This window comes from Rhinolophus ferrumequinum, chromosome 7 (assembly GCF_004115265.2).
Source record: "Rhinolophus ferrumequinum isolate MPI-CBG mRhiFer1 chromosome 7, mRhiFer1_v1.p, whole genome shotgun sequence".
Taxonomy (NCBI): domain Eukaryota; kingdom Metazoa; phylum Chordata; class Mammalia; order Chiroptera; family Rhinolophidae; genus Rhinolophus; species Rhinolophus ferrumequinum.
In genome coordinates this window covers 63696962-63709323 of record NC_046290.1, presented here as the reverse complement: position 1 = coordinate 63709323, position 12362 = coordinate 63696962, and positions in this window count along the sequence as shown.

The window sequence follows — 12362 nt, the reverse complement described above, 5'->3', positions numbered from 1 at the left end:
AAAGTAATTGGTATGATCAGTTTGTATCATTGCTCCGTGCATTGACTAAAAAATTTCAGTATTTTCTTTCATCTCTGATTGATCTTCTAACTGTTCGAGTTTTCATTTCCCTTAAAGTATTTCATCTTATTATGTAAAACAAATGCCTACTTGCACGTTGAAAGCAACATGTTGAAATGAGGCTTAGACACAAATGGTCCCTTAGCTCCAGCCCTCTGCTTGGTTGCCCTGTACCTTCCATTACTTCTTTGCTTCTGGCATGTGGCCAAAACTCTCCAGCCTGCTCATTGTCTTTCCGACAGTGAGAGTGTTGAGTCATGTATGCTTGGTATATGCCTTTCCTACTTTTGAGGTTCTTACAGTTTATCACTTGCTGGGGTGTTTCTAAATCCTGTTCTTACACGTACTGGATGGGGGAAATTGTAGCCAGCACTTTGAGAGGAACGTTTAGGGGAAGGATTATAACTGACACTACTAAATGAAGGCAAAAGAAGGTATTACCAATGTTCTTTGTAACCTGAAAACCGAACAAGGCTGTGAGGTTCATTTCAGAATATTTTGAAGTGTTAAAAAAGATAGATCGATGCTGTTTCTCAGTTGTTCCAGCCAAACCCTGTTAGGACTCTCGAAGGAAAAATGTCACAGGGGCTTTCCAGCCGTTACTGAGCTCAGCAGCTATGGTGGCCCTTGTTATACACCAATTTCAGTTCAATAAAAATGTTAACTTTGCAATTCTGGTACTTGTTTTTCCTTTGTCTCATTTCAAAGCCCTTAAGTGTGTCTTTAAAAACAACAACTCCACAACGAAGTGCTCTGTGATGCCCTAATGTAAGTGATCTTTCTGGGACAGAGAGATTACTTATTGGTGACTCTAGAAAGTGGGAGCAGGGTATCTGCTCTAGGACCTTCCTTGCCTGTTTCATAAGTGTCGGACATACCCTCCCGAGGCAACATCTCCTAGGGGAACGAACATAACCGTATAGTTAGCATTTATTGAGGGTTTCCTGTGGGTTACACACTTTTGACATGCATTGTCCCATTTTTCCTCTCCACAACCCTGTTATACCCATTTTCAGCTGAGTAAACTGAGGCTTAAAACGTGAAGAAACTTGCCCATCACATAGTACTTAAACCATGGAGGCTGGGAAACCTGATTCCTGTGTCTGTTCTTAACCACTTTTCCAAAGTGCCCCTCATATGTTGGTACCTGGTTAGAATAATCTTCACAAAGTGACAATTCTAATAACACCACACAGGATAGACAAACTGTTTTGATTCAAAGGAGATGAGAAAGTGAGGTTTGGGGGTGATGTCTAGTGGATTATTCTCTGAATTGATTTCATCAGAATTGATAGATAAATTTGAAGGAAGACCAAAATACGTTGGGAAAAGGTATGTTTTTCTTTTTTGTATTAACAGTGGGCTATTTGAAGGATATTGGGGCAGTGCAGGTAGAGTCTTGGAATCACATCATTTTCTCGTCAAATAAAAAGGCTGTCTCACTGCAGACTCTAGCACTAGGAGGTATCCCATCTGAATTAGACATAAGGACGTTCTCCTAGCTGAATCCTTAATCTCTAGTTTCTACAAGTTTTATGCAGGAATAATGGAGGAGGGAAGGACGCAAACCTCGGTTAAACATTGGCATTACAACCTAGAATGTTTAGTGCCAGCAGTGACTCGTTAGGTTTAGGAGGTCTCTCAAGGGTGACTGAGGTTCCTAATGTTAGAATTGTGGCAGCACCCTTCCCAGCCCCCCTGCAGACATTTAACACTGTATTTCTCTTTCAACACCTTTCCTTAGCTGCAAAGTGAAAATAGGCCTTCTTACTGGCATGGAAGCGGCTTAATTATTGTTTGTAAAACACTTGGCAGTTCCATGAAAAACAGCTATCTAAATCATTCATTATCTGCTGAATGCAATAGGGAGAGTGTCGCAGCATTATTTTTCAGGTGAGAATGGGTCTATTTTGACTGATTGCAAAGGGGACAAAGGCAGAGAGCGGCTTGAGGTTTCCAGGTGGAGCTTTGGGGTTTGTTTTATTGAATGCTAGGCCTTCCTGTACCTGCTCCACGGGTTTTACCTTTCTGAGATGGGGCCGGGAGACTAGCAGTGGCAGTAGGTGGCTCTGACACTTTATGGTTGCTTCATTCTCAAGTTGGGGTCAGAATTCTGCTGCTTGTGACAGTGGAGATGTGTCACTTACAACTCCTGCTTGCTTAATTCAACTGGCCGGCCAGGCTGGTTTGTCTTCCTGTAATTAGATACTTGGTACAATGTGGGCATTTGTTAGATGGATGATAAAAATTCCTATCTGAGTCTACGAAATGTAGGAGAGTGCTTCCTAAAGATGAGCCCCCATAATTGGCCACCATGTTGGAGTTCTAAAGCTGGGGCTTCTAGAAGAACGACCAACTGCCTTTCTACACTTCATGGGTTCTAATGGGCGTACAGAATTCCACTGTGGTCTAGATCGCAGCGTGAGCTACCCGGCCAGCCCCGTCTGCCACTCCCACTGTCCACACAGCAGGCACACAGGCCTGCCTTCAGCTTCTCCAGTAACCCCTGCGCCTCCTTTCCCAAGTCCTCAATCATGGCTGTCCCTTCTGCGCCACCAGCTCCGTCCTTCATGCCTTCCTCACTTCGCTGAGACCTCCTTACCCTTAAGATCTCTCCTTGAACATCACTTCCTCCAGGAAGACTCCTCTAACCCCTCAGACTAACTCAGGTCACCCTGGTATCTGCTTTCCTGTTATACGTGTCCTCTGTGGCATTTGTTACAATTATAACTAAACACTAGTTGTATTATTACTAATTAAATAAGTTCCATGAACGTAGAGACCGTCTTGTTCACTAAGGCGTCCCCAGCTCCTAGCCTCGTGCCTGGCATATAGAAGGTACCCAATAATGATTTATTGAAAGGATGAATGAAGCAGGCTACTCCTGTGTGTCATTTTTAAAGTTCATGTGGCCAGAGGCTTTGGATTAGTGCAAGAGTCCGCTGGATCATTCACTGTGCCTTGCCACTTTATCTTGCCAAAGTCTTGATTTAGGTATTTGTCACTGATGGCAGACTGACCTTACTTGGGGAATCCCTTTGCCATGATTAACTTACTGGCCACCTTCAAAGGGGACATCTCTTTCCAACATTGGCATTTACCCCTCTAGTCACCTCTGGAATATGAGCACCTATTGGTCTATACTGGTTTGGAATATAGAATGAAACGGTTTAAAAAGTTCCTTTTATTACTTGTCATAACTGACAGATTCTGATTTTATTTCCTAATTGTTTTTGCAATAGCTCTTTTACTTCTCAACGATGTGGTGAGGACGGCAACCTAAAGACCGTGTTGTATATCATTTCTCCATCTTCATTAAAGCATCTCTAGCCTGACATTTCTTTAAATTCAGTTTGTGCTTTTATTGACATTTATTTTATGCCTAGCACTTCTGTAACTTCCCAAGTGGTAGATATTTTGAGGATAATTGAAGGACTTTGGCATTCCTGTAATGACAGAGCTAATGGAGTCCATCAACAGTATCCAGAACAACTGCCTTCATCTCATAGATGATGAAGATGTTTGAGTGACCCACGGCAGAGAGCCACGGTTTGAGAGCCCACGGCAGAGCAGGATGAGACCCCAGGAGCTTACATACTCTTCCTGGGGAGGGGCTGAGAACAGCCCAGAAGCCGCTACTGGGAAATGATAGAGACAGGGATTAGTGGTGAAGTGCCCAGCGAGACGTGCCATTCACAAGCAGTGCAGGACACAGAGTCCAGCCTGACAGTGTGGCGTGGAGTCCTGGTTCTGCCACGCAAAAGCGACAGACCGTGGGCAAGTTTATAAAGCGCTCCAGCATCAGTGTCCCATTCATGAATGGGACAGTACCCCCCTCAGACGGTTGTACTCTAGAGTGCATGTAGAGTGGTGCATGGCACCTTGTAAGTTTTTTACGTGTATTTTTATCATTTGTTTTCTGATTTTTTTTTCTATCTTTTATTTTGATTGGAGAGTTTTACAGCAATATGCCTAACAAGCAGCCAGCCAGAACTGACAATTTAGTCAGTTACTGGGTTAATTTAGACTTTTGCTTAACAGTGATTAAGCCCCTATGGTAGATTAACACAACCGAAAACATTTAGAAGTCTCTGCTCTCGATTTTCCATGAAATAAGTTTTCTCTGTGAATCTGTTCAAGTACCACATTAGCATCCCTAAAAGTCATGGCTACCAGCAACTTAGAGTGCTGACTTATTTGTTCCACACTTGACCATTAATATTCTCTCTATCAATTCTCTTTTCCAGTTGTCTCCATGGGGAGAGTTTTTAAAAGAGCTTTGTTTTCTGTAAGCTTAAGTGCTTCTTGCCATCTAGTTACTAGAAGGAGGTTGACACGGTTCATTTCAGGTAAGATGCTTTGGGGAAAAGTCTGCTGTGCAAATGACTCTCTTACACTTGTAAGCTTTTCCTTCTCCTCTCAAGGACAGTGTTCATTTAAGGCAGCCTTGCCAAAGGGGTAACAGGAGGGTCTCCGGGGATCTCCTGGCCACCTGAGCTGCAGAACTCTGCAGCTGAAAACAGCTGTAAGGGGACACTTGGGACTGTTGGCAAAGCCACCTCCTATCCACGCGCATCCTTCCTTCCTCTCTCTCTGCCTCTGTTGACAAGTCTTTATTGCTGTGGTAACCAGTTATCACCACCCCACCTGCTCCGCATCTCAACTCACTATTCTCGCCTAAATGAACGACTATAGTTCCTCCCTTCTGTAAATGAGCATATCTTATCATTTTTCCTTTGTCTTTGGTTAAAGATGACTTGGCTGAGAGATAGTGAGAAGGCCAGTTGAGAACCAGGGACCTGCAAGCAAGACATGAAAAGTTTGGGAAGTAAAGCTGAAAAACGCTTTGTGGTGTAGAGAGAAAAGAATGGACTGTGGAGTCAGTCCTACAGCCTGGGTCTGAGTCCTAGTTCTGAGACTTAACCAACGTGTGACTCAGGGCGATTTGCCTACAACCCTGGACCTTCCTTCCATCATCTCTGACAAATTAGGATAATACCTACCTGCCACGGTTCCCTGAAAATAGCGATTGTTACCCTCAACTGGAGGGACTGAGTGGAGCACTCGTGAAGTGACACTGTTGATTCTCACACGTGCCCCTACAAACCCACTTTGGTGGCTCTTTCTCCGTGATGAAATCTCTGTCAGGTCTCATAATTCCTCCCAGACAGCGACTCCAAGATGGTACGTCCTACGGTCAGTTTTAGCATAGGTCTCACTTCCGTAACTAATAAGGCTAGTCTTATATAGTAGCCAAGACTCTGAAATGCATTTGAAGTTAAACTTGGCCCCCATCTTTCAGCTTAGGCGTGCTTTAGGCTGGAAGCCAAGTGCTTCTTGCCTTCCTTCCACCACTCAGTGTCCCCTGGGTTGAAGGAACCAAAGGTAGGGAGGAGAGATAAGGGACAGGAGAGGTCTTATTTGACAGCATCTCTGAAATCTGGCCTTGGCTTTCTCTGGGCATTGTCGGAGCCCTTCCTGGGTGCCTCAAACGGTGCCCTGCTCAACTGCTCGAGCCTCTCAGGATGCTGCAGGGCCTTCTCTCCTTTGGCCAGCCCTCCAATAGCACCCCACACACACACTTCTTCAGGCAGGAAGCTAGTCCCTGAGGGCCCCTTGCTAAAGGACTATGGCCAACATGACATCTAGACGTGCCCTGTCTGGTCTTCCATCCATCCTCCCACCCCAACCATAAACAAAAATAAGCACTTTGAGCCTGCCACCCATGAGAGTGTAGTGACTTCCTAAGTGCACCCTTGACTATCCTGTAGGGTTGTTTTGTTTGTTCTAAGGCAGATACCAGCCCCCTGGGTACCCCAAGCTTCAGAAGTCACAAGTCAGGTTTCTTTTTTTTTTTTTTTAACACTTCATTGAGGTATGATTGACATGTAAAAAGCTGCACATATTTAATATATATGAAACCATCACCAACATCAAGGCCAGAAACATATCCATCACCCCCCAGTTTCCTCTCCTTTAATTACTGGGGGGGTGTGTGTGCTATAAGAATATTTAACATTAGATCTATCCTCTTAACAAATTTTAGTATACCACACAGTACTGTTAGCTACAGGCATCTTCCTGCAGAGCGGATCTCCGGAAGTTACCCTGCGTAACTGAAACTGGTGCCACCTGACCATCACTGCCCCATTTCCCCCAGGTCTCAGCCCCTGCTGTTCTCCATTCTACTCTTCTTTGAGGGGGACTATTTTATATTGCACATATAAGTGAGAAAATACATTATTTGTCTTTTCCTGGCTTATTCTATTTAGCATAACATCCTCCAAGCGTATTCACGTTGTTGCAAATGGCAGGATTTCTTTTTTAGGCTGAATATTAATCCATTGTGTATATACAGAGGGTGCCAAAAAAATGTGTACACAATTTAGGAAAGGAAACACGTCATGTGCCTGCATATTTTTTGCCCTCCCCACCCCCACCCCCGTATATACATAGGCCACATTTTCTTCATCCACTTATCCATCAGTGGACATTAAGGTTGTTTCTATATTTTGACTTTGTCAATAGTGTTACAATGAACATTGGGGTGCAGGTATCTCTTTGAGAACATCATTTCAATTCCTTTGGATAAATATTCAGAAGTGGAATTGTTGGGTCATATAGGAATCCTATTTTTAACTTTTTGAGGAATTTCACACTCTTTTCCATAGTGCCTGCACCAATTTACATTCCCACCGATAGTGCGCCACGTTCCCTTTTCTCCACACCCTCGCCAACATCTAAGAGAGCTACATAAAGCTGCTCTCAGGAGCCGTGGTAAGGGGAAGCACGCTCTCAACTCTGCAGAAGCCTGTGAGTTCCCACATCGGCTGACTGCTCAGCGTCGACCCCTTATGCCAGTGAGGAGCCAGACGCTAAGGGGAGCAAAATCGGGGATTTTTGACAACCTCCAATGCAAGCCCTGCATATGTGGTCTGGCATCTTGCTGTATATTGTGAGGGTAGGTGGCATTCATTGTCTTGTGACTTCAATCGAAGCTGTCAGAAAGAGTCCTGTGTTAATCCCTGTTACATACATTGTGAATTTTCAGTCATCCAACAAATATGTATGTGTTTCTAGGCTGAGTAGTGGGGATATATCATTGAATAAGACAAATGCGATTTGTTCGATTCCAATTGTGGTAACTGCTGCAAAATAGAAGGTTCTCCATGAGAACGAATGATAAGGGGACATATGACTGGGCGAGTGGGGCAAAGACTCCCTGGGTAAATGGCATGGAAGCTAATACTTGAGGGATGAAGAGGAGTGGCTGAGAGGAAAGTGTATCAGAAAGAGAGAACATGCTGGAAAAGCCTTGAGAAGAAGGCACTTAGCACTCACTGAATACATGTTTATCCAAATCGTTGTTCATTAACTAAAGCCACTTGGGGTCTTACTGTTTTGTTCTTGAGCTTGTTCCCTCCATTGCTGCTTTACCCTTACTAAGCATTTCTGGGGAGAGGAAGCCCAGACAAGCTTTCCTCCTGGGGTCCAGGAACGTCGGGTTATTGCCTTATTAGAGGCATTTTGGTACTTGGGGTTCTTATGTGGTGGCCTTCTCATGAGGCTAATAAGTGCTGAGGAAAGTTTCCAAAATAGAGAGATATCCGCTTATCAGCCAGTCCATCTCAAACTGGTCCGTGAGCTTTCACATGGGAAAGTTTGAGCAGGGGCGGAACAGTGACTCCTCTTCCCAGAAACTGGCAAGCCCACCGCCTCCCCTGAGTTGGAGGCTGGTGCAGAAGGCATGCACAGAGAGCCAAGACTGGCATGTGCCCTCCGCTGGTGGAGGTTTCTGGGATTATAGGAGAAAGTCTTAGCCGCACAGCTAGAGCTCTACTGCCAGAGGCAGTTTCTCTGAGAAAACAATAAAATAACATCTGTACTATTGAAATGACCAACTAGCTCTCGCTGTTGTCAGCCACCAGGCAAGCCCTCTGTGTGCTGTGGCTCTAACTAGGTCGTTGGTGGGCAAGCAGGAAACCGAGACAAGAGTGGCGAGAGAAAGATACCAGAAGTCAGAGAAGCCGAAAAAGAGTACTCCTGGGAATGAAATGAGCAAAAATGGGGAAGAGAGGTGGCTATTTTCTTGGAGACCGCTTTAGAACGTGCAACGCTTTGTGCCTTTTCCAAGCGTGTTCGCACATGTTCCCAACTGGCCCTCCCTTTATTCCCTTTACAGCATGAGGTGGGGAAGCCCACGGAGAGGAAACAGGCCCAGAGGGGTCCCCGTTCTCAGCACTGGAACAAGAATATAAATCTTGTCACTCTACTGTACCCTACTTCCTAAGGAGCTCGCCCTCTGGCCCTGCTGCCAATCCCCAAGATTTACCTGTTCCCTGCGGAGACCCACTCACATTCTGCCTCCTTGAAATTTAGATTTTCGTCTAAGAACAGTGAAGTTAACCCCTATTTACAGGCAGTAAAATCTCCCTCCCCCCCCCCGCCCCACCCTCCCCACCTCTCCTCCGAGCCAGGTATTCCTCATTGCCCTGACTTCTGCAACAGATAAACACTTCCGTCTGCTATGAAAATGCCTCTTTTGCTGCTGACACCACCCTTGAGTTCAGGCCGTTCCACACACCACTGATGGCCTTCCCAGCTCCCAGCCACTGTGGCAACCATCCTCCCCTCCTGTATTCTGCCCGCAGGTGGGATGCGCTTCATCATGGTCAGACTGTTTCCACCTGGTAGTGGGAACAGACTCTTACAGCACAGTCCTAGGCAAGTCAGTGCCACCGGATTATTTTTCTAACCCACTGACCATGACTGTTATGGTCATCCAATAAAAACTTAAAGTTTGTCTTTGTCTTTATCTTAACCTGTTATATTATTTTACAAAACAAACAAAAAAAAGTCTGTCATGCAGGGACTCAGCTCCCGCTGCCCGCACAAGAACGCAGGACATGGTGAGGCCAAAAAGGAACACCCACGGAGCCACAGATAGGGGAGTCATACCACTGTATTCTTGCTGGCGGCTGGGTTGGAGACACAGGAAGCAGGAGCCACACAATCCACAATCCGCCATCCACTTCTCTGCCAACCAACCAACCCCCAAGCTTAGCCACAGCAGTTGTATCAGTGGCTAATGGCTAACCAGTAACAGCTGATGGCCATCTGATAACCAAGCCAGCGTCTTTCCATGTGAGGCCGAGAGCCTGGAAACTGCTCTCTGGGACTCTGTCCCCACACAGTCATTCTGCTCTTTGCAAAAATTTTAAATAGTACATAGTAAATAAAAAAATAAAAAGGAGGAGTCCCCTATTCCCACATACCTTAGGCTCCAGAGGTAGCCACTAAGAGTACACATCCATGTACAGTTTTCTCTTTTGCTCAAATAGAATATCAAACTATAGAGCCACAGCTTAATTTTTCACTTAGCATGCTGCTTGAACATCATTCCATGTTACTTCTTGTTGACTTAGTTCATTTTTTTATTAGCTGCATGATATTTCATTGTTTATATTATAATTTCATAATTTAATCACTCCTGAGAGATTCAGAGTATTCCTAATAGTGAAAAACTGAAATCATCACCAACAATGGCCAGATAAATTCTCTTTTTAACTGAATAGCTTAACATATTGGTCACTGTCCCTGCTGACAGTCTCTACCTTACTTGCCTTACTCACCAAATCCTCTTAAAGCATAAGAAAACCATAAAGTAAAGACTGTTTAGAGGATGTTCAGATATCATTTACAAATGCAAAAATTTTAAATATTGTACATCAATTTCTAAAAGTGATCAAGTACATTTGGTTTCTTGAATACAGCAACCTTTGATGGTAGCTATGGCTCCATGCTATCGACAAGGAGAGAAAAAGCTAATTTCCCTACTGACAATGTTGGACATGTTTATATCATTCTTTATGTTTAGGATTTACAATAGGTACCTTCTGTTCTTTAACCCTAATTTTGCATGCATCTGGTTTACTTCTGTAATTAAATAGATTCAAGGATCTACTTCGGTTCTTTGACAGCCTTCTCCTTTCCTGAGACGTTTTTATTCATCTCGTAGTCAACCAGATTTTGTTGTCTACTTTTTTCTCTATTTGAATATCTCTGTTGAAAAATATAAGGTTAGCCTGCTCTTTCCCCCTTTATAAGAAACGTGCTTTTTCTTCCTAGATACTCATGGAATTCTACGTTGTCCTTAAAGTTTAGTAAGTTGACTTATTATGTGTCTTTGTGTTGATTATTCTGTTATCAGGTTGTTTTCCCCTTGAAATGTCTTTCAATCTTCAGATCATACTTTATTTCAGAGGAGTTTTCTTTGATTTTATTTTTGGCATTTTTATTTTCTGCTCTATCTGTTCTGTTTCCTGCTTCGGGGACACCATTATTCCATACACTGACTGGCTGTTGGGTGTCTTTAATAGCTGTCATCTTCTTCCTAATTTTTATTTATTTGGTGTTTTTTTTTTCCTGTAAACACTATTTTATTCTCTTTAGACTGACATCTGCATCGCTGAATATGTTTTCAACAATATCTGTTCTAATGTGATTTTCATTTCTAGGATGGTTTCGTCTTCAATTTATTTCATCACTCTTAACTTAGTTTATCTTCTTTTGCCTATTCTTGTTTGATCTCATATTTCATTTATCAATTATTTCACAAAGACATGTATTTTTTTAAATTTCTTTGGGAGTGAAGATAAATCTGCATCTGAAATTCTTTGGTTTGCTGGAATAATTCTTCTTAAGAGTATTATTCTTCATCTGCCTTTTGATTGAATTTCTTTCTTCCTTTGTCTTTGTGGGGTTTTATTGTTTGATTTACTTTTGGTGTTATTAATATGCCTAAGGCCTAAGTCTACATGAAAATAAGGGCTCTGCTCTGAAGGGAATGTGATTCTCTCCGAGAGCAGAGTAATTCTGGAGAGTGGTCAGGGTTTAAGCTGGGGCCGCTGCAGGCTTCAAACAGGTCTGATTGCTCACAAGTTTTAGCCTACTTGCCATAGTCTCTGACCTCTCGAGTGAGTGGGTCACCCAAACAAGATGTCAGTAAGGATCACGGTAGAGACTCCCAGCTCTCAAATCTTTTGTTTGGTTATTTCTGTGTATTTGTAGTTGCTTGTTTGAACCGGATCAACCACTGCAAATCTGGCTGCCCATTCCTATTTCATTCTCCCTACCTCGCCTCCTAAACAGGAATTCTGTTTTGGGGTAAAATAAACCTCTTACCCAATAACTTCCTTCCATTTATTTGTCTGACCATCCTCTCTCCTCTGCAATGTAGAACAAACCCCCAGAGGGATGTTCTGCTTTTCTCCTGTGTCCCATATGCACCCTCAGTCCTTGCTGTAAGTGAAAGCTCATCACGCGAGCCCCTTGTAACACTTGCTTTTAGAGAAATCTTAATGGTGATCGGAACCCAGAAGATGAGTTTCAGTTCTCTATGGCTTCCCTTGACTCAGTCCAGATTCACTGTATTTGGTAGATAATGTGATTTGAGATTTTAGCTATTTCCTAGTTTCACTGCAGATGGACTTTTTCTATCAAAATGTCATCCTTTTTAATTTCACCCATTTTGTAGGTTTCATGGAAGGGGGTAAAGAAAACATGACTTTACACCACCATCTTTTAGGTAGAACAGTTTTTTTTTTCAAACTCTCTAGTTAATAGGCTCCGTTGATTACAAACATTTGGCTTCTCTTAGTTTCATTCAAAAAGTGTATTGAGTAGGTGTTAGATGTAGAACAGTAGGTAAGATGCTGCTTAAGACATAAAAACGAGTAAGACTCGAGACCTGCTTTCAAGGAACACATGGCATAACATGGATAAAGCAAGAAATCTAATAACAATAGTAAGACACATTAAATGGTGTCGATGAATTGTCACCATTATTATGATGGTGACAATGATGATGAAAGGAGCTATGGAGAGTTTGATCACATCCAGCTGAAGGGATGATGAAACTCAAAAGGAAAAAAATGGGCAACATTCGTATCTTCAGGAATTTGAGGTATGGTGGTGTGATGGCAAGACAGTGGGCTTTGGAGTTAAGCCGACATGGGCTCACCTCTTAGATCGTACAATTACTATGTGACCTCAGTGAAACCACTCCCCTCTGATCGCCAGCTTTGTGTTTGGTAAAATATATGTAGCACGACCAACCTATTGCAAGGATCAAGTGGAATGATGCATGTCAAGGTCCCTACGCGGTGCCTCATTGATAGTAGGTATTTCAGAACTGTTTAGTTTCTTTCTGAATTAACTCTATTTGTTTGTCATACTTTACCCCTTAATTGCCATATCTGTTGTATTAACTATTCAGCACATAGGAAGATTTTGTTTTCTAA